Source organism: Aquila chrysaetos, chromosome 3 (assembly GCF_900496995.4).
Source record: "Aquila chrysaetos chrysaetos chromosome 3, bAquChr1.4, whole genome shotgun sequence".
Lineage (NCBI taxonomy): Eukaryota > Metazoa > Chordata > Aves > Accipitriformes > Accipitridae > Aquila > Aquila chrysaetos.
This window is the reverse complement of record NC_044006.1, coordinates 58,532,590-58,555,273: the sequence shown is the minus strand read 5'-3', so window position 1 is coordinate 58,555,273 and position 22,684 is coordinate 58,532,590. Positions and strand designations below refer to the sequence as shown.

The 22,684-nt window shown below is 36.1% G+C and overlaps 1 protein-coding gene across 7 annotated transcripts in view; it reads right to left on the bottom strand.

The window, feature by feature from the left end:
* Positions 1–22,684, bottom strand: part of MLLT10 (MLLT10 histone lysine methyltransferase DOT1L cofactor) — a 132,955-nt gene that overhangs the window by 40,347 nt on the left and 69,924 nt on the right. The gene's annotated exons all lie outside the window — the stretch shown is intronic.

Below are 22,684 nucleotides of genomic sequence, written 5' to 3'. Positions count from 1 at the left end.
ATGCAACCAAGATATTACTCCACGCAAGCATTCGAATAAGAACTGTATGTTGAACATACAAATAAATCCTTGATTTTCACACCATTTCAAAAATATCTGTATAAAAACTATGTGCATATCATATTAGAAAGTCAAGAAAGTACATATTTTTAAATGTCTCAAACATATCAAGTTGTCCTTTTGGGGCTTTGGGAGACATAAATCACTTTCTGAATCAGGAAGGAATAATAATGAAACCTGAACAAATCACTATAAACCACATTAATGTTTAAAACAAACAAACCACCTTGAAGTCTTTGCCATGTTACTGAAAGGCCAAATAGCTATAGCTTGTGATGAACGGCATTGTGTAATTTGCCAGAGACATAAACAGCATGGTTAAATACAATCTTCAGCATTTTAGACAGAACACAGTTCAACTGCAGGTGAAAATGGGCGTGTAACACTGTTCAGGTAAAGTTTGACTGTGCTTAACACTGCTAACATAGCTGAAGAACATGGTTTCAGGTTCTGACAGATAAAATGCATGTATAGCCTGCATTGCTGGAGTGAAAGGCTTAAAAAAAAAAAACAACCAACCAAAAAACCCCAAAACAAACACCCCCCCCACCCCCCCCAAACATCTCTGGACAACAAATAACTGCCTGCTTAGCAGAAATATAGTACTATAGAGCAGGGAACACATCAGATTATGCAAACTGGAAAAAAAACTGTTTTCTTTTTGCTGACAATCAATGACAAAATAGATAGAGGAAATAAAAGAACTTCAAGAATAGTGAAAAACAAAATAGCCTCAAGTCAGAACTAGCTGTGCAGCAACATACACCAAGCGGCACACAGAACAATTTTAGTGATTTTATTCAAAAACTCAAAAATAAATAGTTCCATGAGCAGAAGAATTAACAAAACAGATTTAATTCTGGCTTTCAACAGTGTTGCATCTCACAGATGACCTCAACGCACTATGCTTTCCCACCACGATTTCTGTATCTAGCTATGAAATCCTCAGTTCTTTTTATTTTGTATTACTACAGCCCCTGACGTTATTCACCTCCCTTACATTCTCTTCCTATGCTGGTCATTGCCTAGTTCAGCAGGAGACAAAAACAAGCAGTGGTTACTCTTGTAGCCATACACTGTCCATCCCTATTACAGGAACTTACATATTTTAGACTCCTTTGTCAAGTTTGCTTGAAATTGGACAACAGGCTCAAAGCTTACTGTGGGCCAAAATCAAGAGAGGCAACATTTAGACTGCTTTCTTAGGAAGCTAGGAAAATATTCTCCCTACCGTAAAGCTGTATTTTCTTTCTTAAGTCAGTAACTTGAAACTCTTGCAATTGTGAAAAGAGGAAGTTATTAGAGATATCTGTCATAAGTTGCAGATCCTAGCATTTTGCCAAAACTTAAGGAATAAGCAGAATATGGTCAAAGAGATTTATTTTTTAAATGCAAACCCGCAACCCCACAAAAGTTGCACAGAATCACAGAACCCTCCTACTTGGGGGAGGACTGACGGACATGGGGCAGGGGGGTGGGGACAACAACCGCAAAGGGACTTGTAGTAGAATTCACAGAAATAAAAGGAAATTTTGAGTTACATGAACAAGAACTTCCTTTACAAAAACGGAAACTATATATATTTTCAGTAACTTCACTTCCTGTGGTGATCTCAGAAAGTCTCCCCTAAAAACATGAAAACTTTCTATACAGAGCAAAATGAAAAAGTGCCTTTGAATGAAGCAGTCCATTAATTAGTAACTAAACATGTAGAAAAATTGATTAAGTTTAGCTACACAAGAAGTAACATATTCTATTCCAGTAGAACATTAATAGTGGAAGAAATATCCCACTATTTGTTATTTTGTAATATGGACATAAGCTAAAGTGAACCTAATACTAAACACAAGCAAACAAACACAGGTTATTGTGACACAGTTGTCTAAAAAGAGAAGAAAGTAAGTTGTGTTTGAAACACCCAAGCTAGCAACAGGATTTCATTTCAATTCATCTGAGATAATGAAACCATAGCTTGGATGCTAGAGCCAACCTGTTTCCTTCATGAAGAAATCTGAAATCTAAGAATCAAGTAATCAAACTGTTTTCCTGCTGCTGATGAGCAAAGTGGCAGTTTACTTTCAGATAGGTTTCTACAAGACTCTGCAGTAACAGTTCTAGGGGTGCACAGAAATGATAGTCACTGATCTGCAGCCTGATAACAAGCCAGCATTTCCCTCCCTTTCAGTGACTGAGGGTCCTTTTTTGATGGAGGTACAGCAGCCTCTGTCACAGATCAACAGTCAATGCCCTCCTTTCATGAAGGGCATTGTGTGTTCTCTCCATGATGAGGTAGAAGGAAAAAAAGCTCCCAGACTCAAAGTACGCAAAGAATACACACTGCTGGGACTGCAGGGGAAGAGGGACAATACAAAATACAAGTACACGTTTCCAAAATGGCACAACTACTCTAGTTTCATACCTACTGACAGAAGGCAGACTGCTGTAATCATTCCCTTTGGAAATACTCTATAGATCAGATTTATAGTCAAAGACCAAAATACTTGACAAGAACCTTCACACAACTGAGGAACACATTTTGGCATGGCAATATCATATATATGACGAATCAGTGACCTAAGAACAAGGTCATATCTTCATATATAGCAAAGACCTGAAGTCTGCCATCAAACTCAATTAAAATTAACCCCAAATCCTTGACAGCTCAGCTAGCAAAAGATGTTTAGTCAATCTCTTCTGCCTACTCCCATTCCTATGTCCATGATCCTGACTGTACAGCTACCTACAGTCATTCAGAAATGTATTCAATAATGGGTTGGGGGGTGAAGGATCAGAACTGATCCATGTAGCTACCAAAATGGTCTACTCCTCTATTCAAGCTAGTCCCACCTGCTACAGTGAACAATGTTATTTTATACTTGATCCCACGTTCATTAATGACCATGCATGTCAGCAGTGTTACAGAATTCACTCTTCAATAAACTGTAACAGTAAGGAATACATATACCAGCTAACTAACATGAAACAACACGTATGAGTTGCTTAAACCAAGCTCGGTCAGTATATAGTCCTCAATTAGAGTATTTTTTTTCCACAGGTAGGCTTTTGAGTACAAGATTTCAAAACTGCCTAAACCACTGTCAGAAAGGTTACAGCTTCCTGGTGCAGTGTGCCTGCTCCTACTTTGAATTAATCCAAGCTGCTACAGGTCTTAACACTACAGCCCTCCACTGCAGAAGGGCTCAAACCCATGTTTTTCATAGCCCAGCCAAGGTGAATTTGCTCTCTGAGAGGTTTGAACATGACACAAGGAGACAGATGAATGACACGCTGGACTAGGAACACAGGGGGAACTGTATTGTTTTTCTAGCCCAGTATATCCATCTCAAACAGTGACCAACAGCAGCTGCACAAGTAAAAGCACAAGAAAAGGGCAAGCATGAAGTAATACTTTCCTCAAATATTCTCCCAGCCTCTAGAAATCTATAACATACAGACCTTGAGGAATGGTCTTTGTAATTATTAGCCTTAAATTTGCTTCCAACCCTGCCCCAATGAATTTCTTCCAATCCTTTATGAACAGTTGTCCATGTCCCATGGCAAAGTTATACCTCAGTTAAACTGTGCAGTCCTTTTTGGGGGGGTGGGAGTGGAAGGCAGGGATGACACAGGGACAAACCTCCTTTCATTTGTTTCCTCCAGATGTTCTGATTTCCCACAATAGGTCCTTGAGATGCTTTATAACTGTGTGTTTAAGATTCACATATATAATTAATTCAACTTTATGAAATAAGACACATTAAGAATTTCATGCTTCTTCTAGACTGATTCAAGAAGTTTTGAAGTACTCTTCTAGAATAAGAGCAACAAGATGAAGAGCTCCATGATCATATCTGAGACACATATGCTCAGAACTACAGGAAAGACCTGTACTTCAAGTGTATCACAGCACAGAAAGATCTTTGCAAGAAGAAAGAGAGTTAGACAGATATGGAAGAACAATTGATAAATAAAGATCTTAAGTTCTATTTAGACGTTCACTTTTGTCATAGTGAGCCAAGACAGACAAGCCTAAGTTGCTTTAATATGACATACTAATAACAAAGCAGTTTTAGGCTCTGTTGTGGTTTCAGCTGGGATAGAGTTAATTGTCTTCCTAGTAGCTGGTACAGTGCTAAGTTTTGAGTTAGGTATGAAAAGAACGTTGATAACACTGATGTTTTCAGTTGCTGCTAAGTAATGTTTAGTCTGAAGTCAAGGATTTTTCAGCTTCTCATGCCCAGCCAGTGAGAAAGCTGGAGGGACACAAGAAGTTGGGAGGGGACACAGCCAGGGCAGCTGACCCAAACTGGCCAAAGGGGTATTCCACACCATGTGACGTCATGCCCAGTATATAAACTGGGGGGAGCGGGGGCAGGGGGATCACCGCTCGGGGATTAACTGGGCATTGATTGGCAGGCGGTGAGCAATTGCACTGTGCATCATTTGTATATTCCAATCCTTTTATTACTACTGCTGTCGTTTTATTAGTGTTATCATTATTAGTTTCTTCTGTTCTAGTAAACCATTCTTATCTCAACCCACGAGTTTTACTTCTTTTCCCAATTTTCTCCCCCATCCCACTGGGGGCGGGGGCGGGGAGTGAGCGAGCAGCTGCGTGGTGCTTAGTTGCTGGCTGGGGTTAAACCACAACAGGCTCACTAAACAAGTATTCCTGAGTAGGAGTATGACACTTGTGATCTACATTTCTTAATGATTTCCAGGGAGAACATGTGTTTGCTTAAGATCTCCAAAAACCTACCATAGCTTCAAACCATTCTTACAGCAATCTATCTCAGTGCTGAAATGGTGACTCACTGGAAGCACTAGATTCCTCTTCACTGTTAACATAATTAAGTCTTTTACAGGAGTTTCTGCTTCAAAAATTCTCTCTTTTGGATTCCAGTGATCTGAAGTTGTTGTCTTTGAAGACATGCTGCAGGATGCTCAACTGAGCCAGGATTTTCAAAAAGCAGACACTAGAGAGGCTAACAAATAACAACGGCAATTCTGTTGTGATTAGTTATTTCTGGTGGGGGGAACAGCTGTTGCCCAAATTGACATAGCTATCATTAGGAACAATTAAAGCTTTAAAGTGGTATTCTAGAAACTCAGGGACAGGTAGTTATACTTAAGGCTGTAACATTTGACAATTGAACAGTAACACTCCATTATTCAATGCTCTGAAAAAAATGTGCATAAAGGAACTATTTCAGGATAACTTTGTAAGTTGCCCTTCTCTTGTTCTTCATTTTTTTAATTTATATAGTTTAGCAGAGCACTACTGTCCCCATGCTTCAATACAGGCAGATGCCTTTTTATCAACACTGTAAAAGTCTGCCCAAATTGGGCTAGATTCAAAAATTTTAATTCATTCATGCTCAGTACAGATTCTGTCTAGTTTAGTTTATCTTGTTAAAAAAATCATACCATATATACTAAATTTTGCCTGCACTGATGCGGAGGCCAAGGCTACATACAGAACTGAAAAGTTTCTTTGGAAATGTGCCATCTTCTAAAGCCAACCAGTGCTAGGACTGGCACGATGGATGTCTGTTCTGTGCTATGACTCTCCTCACTGCAACTCACAAATTGGCATAAGACGGAACACGCAAAAACAGAGACCTGAAAACAGGAACAGGAGTAAGAAATAAAACAGACAGAAGACAGAACAAGCAAGAACAGAAGTAGCCATAGAAAGGCTACAACCAACAACTACAAATTACAGCTAGCTCTAACAAAAAACAACAACATTTAGGTCATCACTCCCCACAGTCTTTTTTTAAAGTATGCACTAAAATCCTCAACAAATATGTATGTCTGTACCCCCTCCTCCTGCTTTCCAGTGGTAGGCCCATAAAAATGATGCAGAAGAGATAAGACTTCAAGATCAAGTCAAAAAAGTTTGACTGTAAGGTCCAGATTAAGACTGAGAACAACAAAGCACAAAGTTATCACACAGCAAATAGCAGTGAAAACTTTACATCTCTCAACTGCAATTGTTCAGGTTTTTTTAAACAAGTTTTTTAAGAAGTTGGCCATAAAACTGAGAAACAGAGCACTGAGTACTGTCTTTTACTGGCAAAACTGCAGTGTGCCACTTCTGCCATGAAGTGTCTTGACTCCTTTAAGACGGGTATCTTCATGGAAAGATACAGCTTGCATAACTCCATTTTCTAGTCCTCTTTAACTGTGTTCAAGACTTGAGCTATCATCTTTGCTCCTTTACACTTTGTCGGCACCAAATTCAGCTGACAGGCTTCGACCATCACCTTTATACTAGCATAACTATCAAATGAACCTCTCTGCTCCAAACTTGTGTTTGTCTCCACTCAAACCAAAACTCCCACTTTTTTTTTTTTTTTTTTTTTTTTTTTACTTTCTTGCTGATGTGCAGCCAACTTAAATTCAGTGCAGTGAAAAAACAAGCTCCTGATACACTGTCTCCATCAAAACTCTTACAGACAATGCTGAGGACTATAAGAGTCATTATCTGACTCATAATCTGAATATGTTGTTGGAATAAACAATCTTCCTATACTTAAATATTTGTCCCAAGTTTAAATACTTTCTCTTCATCCTATACACACATGGCAAGATCTTTCCTTGCTATTTATATTATCAAAATTTCTACCTACCCTCATTGATTTCACCCACGTATATGCTTCTGCCAAAACAAGAGCATGCAAAAAAAAAAAACCTGCAAGATTGGGGAGAAAAAAAGTAACCAACCTTAAAATCTTACTTTAAGAAACATGGAAAGGTAGATAAAACACAGCACCACCACCCAAAAAAAAAGGTAGATGAGATGATAAATCCTGTCCAAACACTGTTCTAAAACAAATAATGAGTGATACAAAGCATTATTATTGCCTGACAAGAAAGAATACAACATTAAGTAACCACTTTCCTCTATACTCTTTCAACTTCTATGCTGGAGTTAGGAATACACAATCAGTTTTTTTTAAAAAAGTGCAACGTGGAAATAAGTCATTGCAAATAGCGTTCCATCAATTTCTCTTCTGCACTCTTTCGTGAGCCTATACCTCTTCAACATTAAACAGCAAAAAGGCTCTGCTTATAAAACAGCAGAAACTCACCAAGTCCAAATTCAGCACACTTTGTCAGATACCCTTCAGATGTTTTATTTTTGTTCAGAAAAATGGTGAGCTTGCTTTCCTTCATCTCAAAGCTGGTTCAGAGCACTGTATACCTGGGAGAGTGAGAGGGAAACCCTATATCAAAAGGAAAAAAGCTAAACCTATGTTACTAAAGCAAAGCAAATCTAGAGAAATTTCAATATTTCTCACCACGTGTAGACTATGAAATATAAGTTTAAATAAAAATATAATTAATATTACAGTAAGAGACCCACCACTATAGACATCTGCATAACAGATGTAATTTGTGGCTCCAACAGTGTGAAAAGCAGAAGTCCTATAAAACCTTAATGATTGCTAGCTTAAAATGCAAAGAATTTCACCATGCAAAGTTTAAACATTTAAATTCTTTTGCATATGCTGAACTTCAATTCAATATAATTTGCAATGCATACAGCACTGCTCTTCCAAAACACACATACACCAATAAGAAAATAATTCTATTTGGCTGACACTAATGGATAAAAATTTCCAATTTTTATTAACAGATCACCTGACACCAGTTAAATAGTACATTGAGAAATAAACTTGATCATCTTCAAAACTAGGCTCATGAGAGGGTTTTAACTGTAAATATTCCCTCCTAAATCTTTCAGTAACTGTGACTATAGTTATGATTGTTTCCTACAAATGAACAAAAGCCTTGAAAAAGTAAACCAAGTTCTAATTTAGTAAGATATATTTCACTTCCACTGGCTATGAGAGAATACAGAACTAGGGGTACAAAGCCAATACTGAATACTAAAGGGAAACAGCAATTAGATACATTAAAGATTCAATATTCCTCCCTCTGAAATTGATAGTACTGTTATCAGTGACACAAATGGGCAGCATTGGGCTGTCAGAACAAAGAATGGACAAAACAAGGCTACCTTCACATGCATTACTTGTAGTAATTTAAGTAGTCAGGAAGGCAAGTGGGAGAATGCCTGAGGTAGACACCACTATAACACACCTATGAATGGAGCACAGAAGAACAACTAGAAACACTATTCACAAAATTAAAGAAAAGAGTCTCAGAACTGGAATAAAACTGTTATCATTTTACTGCATACATACAAAAAGATCATAAAAAGAGAACTGAGGAACTATTGACCTATCAGGCTCCTGCAGACAATCTACAAAGTTTTCACTCAAGTACTGAACAATTGACTCACTGCAGACCTGTATTTCACCCAATCCACAGAATATGCAGACCTTCAATCAGGCTTTTCCACAAAAGGCTACCCTTTGTGATAAATGAACCTCTGAAAAAGATTCTAATATAACTTACCATTATGTATGGTATTCATCAACTTCGAGAAAGCTTTTGAGTTAGGAGAAAAAGGGCTTCATGTTAAGATCATGTTTAACAGACACACAAAAGAATATATGTATAGACAGGAACTTCAGTGAACAATAATATACCTGAATACATCTTTCTTGTATTAGAGCTCTGATCATTTACAGTAGCTCAAATTTTAAAATGGATTTATTTCTATGCACTATAATTTTTTACTTATATTTCTTTTATCAGTGTTTGTTAGCTTTTAAATGTCGAGTATAAGAACATTCTAGCGCATGCCAATTAGCTGCATTCTAAAGCTACTATTGCAAACAAAAATTCAAGTGCTTCCAGCGACAATCAGCCTTCCCAACAAAAGACTGATTTTAATTTCATTGTCCGTAACAAATTTAGAAACTTAAACTGAAGCTGCCTTGCTAATTTTAATCACAAGGCATCTTTTTTTCTTCACTGACAGATTGAGACTAACTCAAGCAATCAAGAAGTTTAACAGAAAAACAGTTGTGTCTCCTGGACTTTAGGGAGCTCAGTTGAAGAACTCGAATGTGTAGGGAGAAAGACTGTCCAACTAGTTGTACACCAAAGGAGATGCTCACATGAACTTCCTTTATTTCAAGGGCTGGGGTTTTTAGAGAATATTGATCTCCGACCATTGAGTGCCAGAATACACTCACATCCCCTGCTGGGTAGCTAGAAGTGTCTGTAACTCAGCCTCTATAGCAACACAAGACTTTTACGCCCAGTTGCAGAGTGATGGCAGTCATGCAGATGGCCCACCTCTTCCACTTATGCCACCAATTAATTCATACTTAGGATAATGACCTCATGACTACATAATTGTTTTAGTTTCAATTACTAGTTCACTCTTTCACACTACTAATGAACAAAGCCCTCAGCTTACATGTCTGGTTTGACAAGATGATCGAATGAATGATTTGGCAGGTGAGAGTGTGGAGAACACCTCTGTCATACTTCCATGGGTGAATTTTCTACCTGCATCAGCCTCTGAGGTCTGACTGTAATAACAATTTGTGTTTCAACAGGGTGACTGTCTTTTATGCTTTATTTTTCTTTATTCTTCCCACAACTGGTAACTACTAAAGACTGCCGCCATAAGCCATTTTTTAACTGCCAGAGTGTTCTGAACATCAAGATTCCAAAACAATGAATTAACAACAAAAGAAAATTTAAACTTTTGTCATTGATACTAGAATATTACAAAACTAATGTAGAAGTCATTGGGGGCGGGGGGGTAGGGGGGGGGGGGGGTACGGAACAAAAAAAACCAAAAAACTTGCCTTTTGCCTACTGCCTAAACTTGAATAACTAGCCAAAGTTACTTCCATGGAAAAAAACTTTTAAAATTTAGAATATTTTAATTAAAACATTACAGACCAAGTCTGTGCTGTAAAAAAACAAATACTAATGGTTTTTAAATTTTGTGGTAGAGAAAAAAAAAACCCACAATATACAAAATCCTGGATGATTCTTGACAGAAGTGGATTCATTAGTTAAAAATGAAACTGATAATTTTAATTAACCTTCTCAACAGTTTTCAGAGAACTAACAACAATGTACAAAAATACACTTATAATCAAAACTATTATTACAAGTTTAAAAAAAAGTCACTAAAACACACAGAGTTAATATGTCTGGGATCATATACATTATACTGTTGGGACAAATTCTGCCTAAGGTGCAGAAGACACAATGCAACTGCTGTCTGCCACCCTTAAGAGCAGAATCATTTTGCCCACACCTACTCTCCACAGACTTTATTTGATTAAAATTGTATCAGCTTATTCCAGTTACGCTCAATTTCTGTGCACAAGAAATAGGAGCCATTTTGATCCACCACAGCTTTCGATATTAAGGCAAGTGCCTTTCAAATGTAAGGAACTTTTGGGTAGGGTTTTGGGCAGGCTTGGGGTGGGAGTGTTTTCATTATTTTAAAAAAGCTCAGCCCTAGACTGCCTGAAGCTACACCTTTAGACTTTGTTTCTTTAAAATTGTACCACACAGGAACTACCCTTAACCCAAACCATCACATGCTTTGTATTCCCAAGCATCACTCGGAGCTTTCAGAAAGTTTTCAAGCAGAATACACTAGATATGCCCCAGTGAAAAATTTACTACTACAAGATACACACTTCATAGACAAATAAGGAAGAGATGCAGTTAAAGAGCTGACAAAACAATTCAGTAGACCTAGTCGGCAACATGGGGTTAAAACAAGCAGTTGTCTAGCAACTCAAGAAGATACATAAAAACAAAGTGGGAGAAACAAGTTGCAGTAGAAGCCCTTTTAACTGCAGCTACTAAATGTGGAAAAAAAGTCTTTTTAACAGTCGCAGTATACACAGTCCTTAAAAGAACAGTGCCAATTCCAGGACACACAAATTATCCTTTCATAACCGTGCTCATAAGAATGAGCTTTTCACAATAAGCATGTGCTACAATGCAATAAATATGTAAGAAAAGGATTCACCACTTTGATTCTTACTTTGAAAGTCTCTTTTTTTGGAATGCTTAAGATTCCCAATAGGAAGGAAAAAGACTGTCACACAATGACCAGAAAAGATAAATACAGTGTTACGAATTGTCAGAAGGGAACAGAGAACAAAACAAAGAGCATAGTTATGCCACTTTAAAAATTCATGTTGCACCTGTATTTCAAATACTACCTGCACTTCTCAAAAAAGGATATAGTAGCACTAAAAGAGTTCTGGAAAGGGCAAGGATATAGTATGAATGACAAAAAGATATTAAGATATCTAGCTCTAAAAAGGATAATGGGGGAAATTACAGAAACTTATCAATTATTAATACTGTAAAGATGGTGAATATTTTTAATGACTATTCACTGTTTTTAGAGGAGTGTCAGAACATAATCAGCAAGAGCTGCAAACAAAATACATCCTTTTACAATACATAAGGATATGAAACTCACTTCTCAAGTTTCAGATATTAACAGCATAAATGGTTTCAAAAATTATTAGATCAATTCATGGAGGAGATCAATAGCTACAGATACCCAACCTTGAGATGAGATGCAAGGAATCCTAGTAAGAAAACATCCAGTTTAACCTAATTCCTTTGAAACAAACTAACACAGACCTCATCCAGTTAAATGATGAAGGACCAACACTAGATCAGCCCTCCTTGTGACTGAAGGAGCTAATTCTAGACTCCCCTCAAGCCTCAACACAGAACAGAAGGAGAACTGTTCCCCTACCACTATTCCCTTCCACACCCAATAAATCAGTAGAAGGCAGATGAAAAAAGGTGTTTTATTCTGGAAGGAAAAAAGAGCTACTGTCTGGGTTCCTGGTATAACTGCCTCTATTGGCAGCTACCTCTTTCCTGACTTTTCTTGCACTTAAGTACCCTCCTAGCCACCTAGTTTTCTCCTACAATGTACAGCCAAGCTATTGAAGTCCAACATGCTAAGGTGTCAAGAAAGGTTAGGGATAGTGAACAATAATCATATATGCCAAAAAACTACATGCTGTAATAGCTGGACTTCACATTCATCGTTTTCCTTTATTTTCCACCTCTGCTGCCTTACGCACTTTCCTCTCAGTCTTGGCTGAATCCTTCCTTTCTTCATCTAAGCCTTATGGTAGCTGCTGTGCTTGCTTTAAAACCTTAACAATTCTTCTTGCTTAAAATCAGTGCTGCTCAGGAAGACTTTGTTGCTTCCAGCTCATTCATTTCAATTAGTTTCAAAATATCTCAGAATTGACTACGTATTAAAACCTACATCCAAGTCATCATCCTTTTACTGTTCATTACGTGTTTTTAAGGGAACCGGTTATGCATACAGAAACTAAAGTTAAATTCTAAGCTTACCCACTACTCCCACAGCAGAAAAAAAGGCCTAGTGACTTTTGCCCTTGAAAGGATGTTATTTGCTGTAACTAACCACTAAATCCTTCAGATTAGGCATTAGTCCATGACAGTTATCACACTTAAAAAAACCAACCAACCAAACAAAAACCCCCTGCATTTGAGATTCTTATGTGAAAGCTAACTATATTGGTGGCTTATGAGTTGCTTTTTCACTTGTTTGGGAGGATGGAGGAATAGGGTTGGGGTTTTTTTTTTCGTTGGTTGTTTTTTTTTAATTTATTTGGAACCTCTAGTGAGTCTTACCAGGAAATCCTTCTTGTAAATGTTCAAAACAAATAAACAATAGGAAACAGATATAAAACCAAGTCAAGTCCAAACGATCTGATAGGATTACTCATGCATAAGGCCCAGACACATGTTCATACTCTTCAGCTCTGTTTACAGCTTCCATGTATCTCTTCTCAAGTTTCTAGAGCTATACTGGTCCAAGACCATAGATGCTTGCTCTTTTGGACAAAAAATTCCAGTTTTTTCAAGTTAGGTAGTCTAATGAGAACCCTCTTCAGACACTTTTTACCACTGCATATAATTCTCCCTCATGAAAACATACGCAGCAAGCTAGATCACTGTCAAAATTAGTAGTTTTCTTAATGCTATCCTTATGGCCTTCTCAAAGACACCTTACATATCTACCAGATCTGACACCAAAAAATGAAGAATTCTACTTAAAAGCTGAATAAAAAGTAAAGAAAGAACAATATGAAGTAACGAGTTTGCATCTAAACTAGGTGTTAAATTACAGTTTAGTTTAAATGGACAAAAAATTGACTTTAAATTCAGGATCAGACATGAAGTAGCTTTTCTAACAATATAAAATAGTTTGTTTCACTTACCATTTCTTGCATTACCACCACAAAAGCCCTAATTAGAATTATTTCGCCAAGTAATCTGACAGCACACTTTGTATATCAAGCTCCTACAACACTTTTTCAGCGATGCCTAATACTCTTGAAAGAGAGGTTTATTTCAGTAATCTTCTGGAAATACGGTGTTGGTTTATCTGTACCAACTTTTTGCATTTTATTTATGCTGGGGAGTTTTATTAAAAATGAGCTCACATCCAGGTGGATCAACAAAAAGATCTTGCAGGTTTTAAAGGCAACCTTTATAAAATATCAGAACTGCCATACAGTGAAAAGGCGCTGAGATATATTCTCATTTAGTGTAGCTAAGATGCATCTTTACATCTAGACAGACACTGGATTCCACAGTTTCCCTTGTTTACAGTGTTCTTAAATACAAAAGCTATTGAAATCTTCAATTGTACCTGTAAAGCTATCCCAATTGGTTCCTGTCATTTTAACTAGAGCTAGGCATTTGGATTGTCATCAACCACAGCATATGAAGCTACCCGGGGACTGCCTGACTTCAAATATTTCACTACAGAGCAAGAATTGCTGTGGGACACGTGCCCCAGTGTTGTACCAAGCAACACACACAGTACCACACCACAGCACAGGCTATCTAGAGCTTTAGAAAGCTACTGTTCTTAGCCCTATCACATCCATGCAACCTGTTTAAGAAAGTGAACTAACTTACTTGCATAAGAAGGAAGCATAGGGAAATGTGGAGCTGATAATCAGGCACTTGGTCTGATTATATTTGTTTAAGAACAGCATAATATATGTTCCTATAAGTATAGTTCCTATACATCAGCACAGGAATCTGTCCACTTAAGTCTTAATGGATTTGTCCCCAGGCAACATCTTTCAGTTAAAAGCTCATTTATTTTAAGGTAACTAGTCTTCTTTATACCACTACATTATGTTAGCATTTCTATTTAAATTTTTTGCTTTCTTTTTAGAACTTTACCAGGGAATCTCAGAAATTATTACAATAATCAACAACAGCTCTAGACATCAGAGCCTCTTCTTATCTAGAAGTTAGTCACCTGACCATAATCCTGAAACAACTTTCAGTCAGTTTAACTTCTGGTACTGCAGCTCTTCACATCAAATAAATGGAAAATTTTAATGCAAAGTACATTTTCTTCCGATTTTAAAAACATGACTGTAGTGCTATCACCTCTGACTGACAACAACAACAAAAAAAGAATTTTACCATGTGAATTGGACAGTCTTCAGAGGGGCAAAAATGCTGCAGATACTATCAACACATAGAGATCACTTATTTTTCAGCTACATTTGGTTTCTGAAAGACTTTAAAGTGTGTAAGATCTGAAAAGTACAATTTTCAAGGAGGGGTTAAAAAAACCCTACTGCTCCTTTTACAGTCAAGCCTCTTCTTTGCCCTTACACACACACACTTCTTTTTGTTCCCATGTCACCTTTAACAGATTTTATGGAGTTAAAAGACTGATTGCTATCTTGCATTTGACTTACAAAGAATGCCGTACTCTAGTAAATTGACTCCAGATGCTGAAAAATGTTCACACTCAAAAGATGTATATTTTAATTTAAAAGGCTATAGATGCAAAATTATTATCAAACTAAGGGGGTTTTTCAGTCTAATTTTTAAAGGAGATCCTAAACAGTTGCAAGTAAGCAAACAACACCTGTATCTCACTTCATTTTCCATGCAGCAATAGAATTTCATTTAAGGAATATTTCCTTGATCTTCAGAAAAGGGATACACCTCTAAAGCAAATATCAATTTCTGCAACAAAGACATCTGATAGGATAGAAAACTTAATTGCTTCAGAGTGTCTCCTTGTTCCCCTGCTCTGTCTATTTTAAATTCTAATTCTTGCTTTTATAAAAAGAGCTAAAGAACTAACATAATTGAAGCACAAAACTGGAAGTTTCAGTGCATTTTCCCTTTCTGCCTTTTTTTTCTTTTTTAAAATATAATAATGATAACGCCATATATTTTTACTCCATGTATCTGCAAAGATAATCAACCCCTGGAAAAGCAGGCAATTTATTTTGTTCGCTATGCAGGCAACAATAACAGCAAAGCTGTCAGCTAGATCTCATCCATACAGTGTAGTTTACCCGGATTACCCAGGCCTAAAATAAGTGAGTTTTTATTAGGAATTCAAACCTAACACTAAATATATACAAGGCATTTCATAGGCTTATGGGTCAAATACAATCTAAAAGCAAACAGTTTACAAAAAGCTCATAGACTTCTTTGAAAACCTTCCCTCACCAAACAGGAAAAAGTTATAGCTAAATTTGAAAATTCGTAAGTACAACAATTTAAGAAGCCTTTAAGCCCCCCCCCAGCTCATTTTCTTCTCTGCCAATAGAAATACAACTAACAAAGAGCCAATGTATTCATACAGATATTTATTATGTTTCTAAAAGATCATATTTAGATACCAGTTCTGCAAATAATTCTGTATGGGCAAAAATATAGACCTACATAATTTATTTTATTAAATATGAAATTCATATGTGGGTAGAAGATTCACAAAGGTTGAATAAAAACAAGATTTCAAACATTTTATAATTAATTACATCTTTTTGCTCAGCTGTTTAAATTATTATGTCTTTCTGCTGAAATAAGTAACTACCAAAATCTTTATTTTGTTTTTAAATGAAAGACCTAAACAGGAACCCAAGAAAATACACATTCCCTTTCCCATATTAATTTGTGTTTTGCTTCCTTGGGTTTTTTTAGACTCTGAAATGTATTACAAGTTCATAATCTAAACATACTATTTGCTGTTGACTATCAGAGCATAATAAATAAATAAATAAATGATGATCTGTTTTGAAATGTAACTAGAAACTAATGCCCAGAGTCACACCATAATTTGGGAATCTAGCTTCAAGTACATAATCTTCAAAATTTCCATTTTAACCTGACAGACACTTACATTCTCATACAACAATTAACTAGTCAGCTAAAATCTCACTTCCACAGCTGCCAAGATCTTCTCCAATATAAGCAGGCCTAGGCAGCTTGACATGCAAGCTATAACCTAGTTATTAGAACTTACCTTCCCTTCCCTGAGACATTTTTTCACTTCAGAAAGTCCTCACATCTGTTTTCACTCAAAAAAAAAAAAAAAAAAAACCCAAACCCAACCACAAACAAACAAACAAACAAAAAACAAACCCCAAAGAAACCCACAATTTTTTGAGAAAGGGTAACTTTGTTTTGTTTTAAATCAAGTTTTGTTTCAAAGCAATGCTCCAAGAGTTTCTAGTCTTGCGACATTCACAGGGGAGCTGATTTGTATCTAATGCACGAACCACTGCTTCCATGGAAAGTCAGGCAGCCTGAAGACTTCAAAGGTGGAAAGGCTGAACATTTCTTGTTTTCAGCAGCCCATCTAATTAGACACTATAGGTCTGTATTATTCTGTCAACATTTTTTTATAAAAACAGAAAATGGGGCAATTACCAGTATGCAGTATGCAATTACCAATGAAAAAAAATATCTGGACCAGAAATATTAATTCTTCCTGTATAACAATTATGATCATGCTTTTAACCATTTTTGTAAACTGAAATAGTCTCAAATTAAAGGTATTTCAGTCTATCAAAGAGCTTAAAAATCTCTGAAAAGGATATTTTAAAAATCTTGATCATTGTATGACTCTTCTCAACCTTCCTATATTCATATTTTAGGAGGAAATTAATACCAGAATTAAATATAGTACTCTGCTACCTGCAATACCTATGGAATAATTTCAAGTGATATAACTTTTCTATCCCTTCTTGAAATGAGTATTACAGGAATGACAATAGCCTTTTTTTCCCTAAAGCATCTCAATATAAGATAATGTTCAGTTCTCTATCATTATTCAGAAGTTTTTCATAACTGTTTTTAAAACACATCTCTGTTATAAGGTTCATTGTTCAGTATTTTTTGTACAAAACTTTCTTAAAAAAAGGAATTATTATTAATTACACCTGAGTACATTTTTACTACATTTTTAGAAACCATCATGAACCCTCTCACAGCAAGCAGCAAAGATTTCTTAATTTCTTCCCAGTCTTTGATAAAAGCATAGAACATACCATGTTGGGAACTCATTTCTGCAGACCCATACTGCCTGACAATTCCCTACTAACTACTGTATTTTGGAATGCATTATTTGCCCAGTTACAGTCCATTTTCTATGCCAAACTGATGCACCATGCTGATTTTTCTTTTAGAAATCAAAGGGATAATACAGCACAGAATTAGGTTCATACATAAGAGCCATACAAGAATCTCTGCGAGCACATCATTTGATTCTTAGCTCTAGAACTTCCCGCACCTGCAAATCCAATAAATATACTTGACTAAACTGTATCTTCTAGGAGACATATTACCTCTAAGTTTTCAGAACCATTACTGAGAATTGTTCAACTATTACTTGCTCTCACTTGATCATGCTTTACCTTTTTTGTTAGGTTAAGGATAATTATAGTATCAGTTTTCAGTTCCCCATATGATATCCACAGCCAGATAAACTCACTCCTAAGCTTTTCTACAATAACGTGCTTTTTCCAGTCCTTGAATCCTTCTTGTGGCTCTTCTCTTCTTTACACACAGCAGATAGCAGAACTAGATACAGTATTTGAAGACCAGATGCACTCTGCTGAACACAGAGCTACCTTTCTCATTAGTTTGCTGTTTATGCATTCAAATTAAACACAGCTCAGCACTAGAAGCTCAGACATAACTGATTATTCAGCTTTATCCTTTTTCTTTTCAGCCTTTCCTTCCAAAGACCACCATCCTTATCCTGGAAGTACACATACATCTTTCTTAGATGTAATCTTTTACTTTAGCTCCACCAACACAACTCTTAGTTTGTACTGCTTACCAAGAGATCCATTTTACCTGACCTCATACCCAGATTTTTTCAGAAATTGCATAATTTTCCAATAACTAGCATAAGGTTGATAACTGATGCACAGGGAAATAACACAACCCCAAAGTAAACACTTTGATTTAATAATTCCCTGATCAAAATTAAATTGAGACTTACCCATTAACTACATTTAATGCAAAGATTTACTGACTTCCTATCATTACAGGTCTTTATTTAAAATGTTATTCTGTATCAATTGAAACATAGACATCTACTATACCACTGCTTTTATTAAAAAAAAATACCAAAAAAAGTCCAATAAGTTATTTTCCATAACTCACAATAACTGTCATTAATCATTACATCTTTACATCTCAACATCTTTCTTTCTTGTATCAAACATCCTAATTACATAACTATCTGCCAGTCTCCTACAACTTCACAAGTTTTAAAGACTCACTGAAATTTAACATTGACAGTCTAAAAACATGAAAATATGAGGTACTCATCATCAGGAAATGCCAATTTATTACTTCTGGCTGTAGCTGCTGCTAACACCTGTTTTAGTTAAGAACATTGATTGGGGAATCCATTTCATGATAATCCCCATTTTCATAAGCTGCTACTACCTCATCATGTGATTTCTTCCCAATTACTTGATGAATGTCTCCGTGTTTTCTACACCAACAATCATCAATTTTAACATTTTAATCCTGTATCAAACCAACACCATTTCTGTTGAGCCTCAAATATGAAAAATGAAATTCTCTACACATGAATTTTTGCCTCGTGTGTTTTCTACACCGTTTACTTCCTCCTAAAAGGTCATTAATATCTATTAACATCAATTTCTTCCTTCTATCTCCTCTGGAATACAAACTGGCTTTTTAACACAGCAAGACTTCTTTTTCTGCTTTGGCTTCTGGGGCACCTAGCAGATAAATGTAATAGCACAAACTGTTTCAGGATAATTTTTAGTAAACTCTTTCTCCCAACAGATTTAGCTATTAAGTCAAAGGCTACAGGAGTTTAAACATAACATCATAAAGATTTAACACAAGCTCTGAGGGACTCGGTATCTCAATGAGAATGATTTCAAGTTACTCATCTACTTTGAAGCTGACAGTTCTCTTACATCACCAGTATGACAGCTTAACAGTAAGATCATCTCCTTGCACAGGAGCACAACACTTGGCAGAGGCTTCGTCACTGCTTGAATCAGAAGAGAAAGGAGAATAAAATATATGGACTAAGCTGAAGCATTTAACTCCTATATAAAGCTGAAATTTGACTGCACAAGACATAAAATCAATCCAGAGGGGCCTGTACCAAAAAACATTAAGCGTTTCTAAATCAGAGTTTGAAATATTGCTATATTACAATACTGGGTTTGGATATGTCCTTTATTCCAAAAACTGTCTAGTATTACCAACCAGAGTATACCAAAGACTGGTCAAGGGTCGAATACTTATGATGTAGAGATAAAAATGTAGGAAGACAAATTATAAGGTTGCCTCAATTGTGACAAAGGAATTCCAGAAGATGGGCACAGCAAGGGTGCTGAAAGAGGCCCAGTTTGGAATTCAACCTTCTCCAGTCTTCTTAGGGAAAAAAAGAAATGCTTTATAAGCTCCTGTAGGGTTTACAGTACTTGTAAGGGCATAAAATCAATTATGCAAAAATTTAAATATTGAAACAAATGATCCCCTGAAGCCCTAAGCAACTGAAGCTGATACTATACAATTTGTTGTACACTTGAAATCAAGAACAGAACTGGGAAAGACAGAGAAGCATCCTTATATGCTTGAAGCACCGTAATTCTTCCAGCAGCAAGTATCTATGCAGAACTTGGAAGATAACTGTGCAAGAACTTTAGCTACCATAAAACAGAAATTTCAGTTTACTTCTGACACTTGATTGCTTTGCATTTTACCTTGCTGCATTATTCCACAAATGTTAGAAGGTACTGTACATCACATAAAATGATTTTTTCCCTATTGCTGTGGGACACGAATTCTCAGAAAGTTCTTCACACACTGGAGTATACTCCAAACAAAGAGGGGCCAGAGTCTGCACAAACTGCTTGACAGAAAAATACAGAATGTATGAAAGTTATTTACCATAACAGTTATTTTGTTCTTCCCACCACCTTATTAGTTTCTGCAGTACTGCTGAAATAAAGTGCAAGTATGGTAAAAGAAACATTTGATCTTGGAATCTACTACTAGCAGAGGTAAGCATTGGGACAAGATGCTACTCATCTCTTCCAATCCCTGGATGAAGGTTTTCTGTTCTTTAATAACCATTGTTGTGAAAAGAAAAAAATAAACATCTTCAGCAGAAGGGATCACCGCTTTACAATACTTCAGACTAGAAATCTTTAAGTATTATTCCCTAGAAGGATGCTGAGAATTAACTTGATCCTGAAAATACTAGTGTGATTTAGAAAGTTAAACAGCTCTATAAAATCGTAGAGTTCAGATGAAACCCTCCCCCATTAAAAAATTCAGATCCTGAAATCACTCCAAAGACCAGTCCCATTTGGGGGGAACTGGTATCAACTTTATATAACTTCCACTGACAACTGACTTATGTCTTCTTAGACAATAAACTTACAGTACTTGTGAATTTCCAGCAGAAAGAGAAGCATGGTTTGTAATAAGCTGCTACTGGCTAAGGAAGCTTTTCTTTCTTTTAACAGGAACAGATGTACTAGAAAAATGTTAATTTAATATAAAAATTCCTTATCACCCTACCAACCAAATTTTATTTCATTTTTTAAAATAACTTTTCATTCCTTTGAGTACACTGTTAAAAGTGTTACCTATCAGATGATAAATACATTTCAGAAAAAATTATAAAGAGTGTTAAGATTGGACATTTAAGTGCTCAAAATTTTGAACGTATCAGATTAGTTGCGTGGCAACTGTAATACAACCTGAGTGTATGCATTGTAACAGCTTACAATTACATGGCCTTACTATTCATGGTACATCTCTGCTCTTATTAAGCAGGAAAACAGAAGTTCTGTGGACTGGAAAAAAGTTTGGAGAGGACAAATATTTTCACAAAATGAGCTGAATGTACTTATTCTGAATAAAAGTTTTATGGAAGACATTTAATTATGCATAAATAGCACATGATGAATCTACGTCACCTTTTAAAATAAGCTTTCCTTCACATTTCATCTAATTTGAACATTAATTATGAACAGGATTATCATACATCTGAAGTAACGATTTTCATCATTTTTATGGATTTCAACAAGTACTCTTAAGAAAACAGAAAAAAAATGGTAGCTTAAGACAGCTGCAGTTAAGAAGGTTATTTAAAAAAAAAATTAGGAAGAGATTTTTTGAAAAAGTGCCTTAAAAGCTTTGTTTACTATGTTCTAACTCATTCCTGATTCTGCTTCTTTGAAGTAACAAGGCAATTCCAAGTAAGAGTCAGTAAAAAAACTTTTTGGCTTGACTTCCCCTACATTTTCTCTCACTACATTTACATGCACAAACTTACTTGGGGGTTTGGGTCAAATTGTTTAACTTCACTTGTCGGATTTTCTTACTGGACAATATAGACACATTTCAAAGAGAAACATCAGCATATCATACCTGAGAAAATGTATGTTTCTGATAATACTGATAATACTCATACGCCCTTCCTCATTGTAACAAAGTTGTAAATGGACTGCTAAACCCAGAAAACGCTTATGATGAAGTGAGGAAAGCAGCACTAAAACCATAAGAAAAAGTGGAAATCAGGAAGAAGAGTACATTAAAACAATATGCTCAGACTTAAGCAGAAGTTTCTGGGTAAATTTAGAGCTCATGCTCGAAGGCAAAGACATCCCATCTGTTTTTGTTTCTTTGGGTTTTCTGGTTTTTATTGGGGTGATATTGTTTATGGATATTGTTCATTCGTTTGTTTTTCATTGGTATTCTTTGGCACCTTCAGAAAATATCACTGGTTTAGAGGACAGGTCTAATGCTGGCTAGCAAGAATCTAAGTATGCTTAACAAAGGTGAAACTATAGGCTGAATATCATGATAAAGGTAATAAAACCTACCCGGTATTTCCATCCATGCATTTCAAAGCTTTTTACAAAGAGAGTTTAACATAATCACTGGCATTTTATAGATGGAAGAGTGAGATGTAAAGAGGACAAAGGAAGCAAAGATGGACCTGGCCAGGGAAAAGCCTGTTCTAGGAGCTGAAAAGACCAGAATACCTAAGACAAATATAAGAGGGGAAACATGGGTCATTCACTTCAAACCAAGGTCTTGTAATTCCATCTGTTACCCCAACTACAACAATACATAATCAACCTCAAAGGGATTATAAAGCAATACAAAAGTTCATACTAAAATAATCAGAACACTGATCTATACCTGTTGGATGATCTCTGTCCATAACAGATACGAGGTTGACATGTTTTTAAAACTGCATTTTAATCAAAAAGATGGACAGTGAACTAGGAAGTTTTGTCACACACCATTTCTCCCTATTGATTTCAATGCAGGAAAAATATTTTTTTAATATAGCTGCCACCTGCCT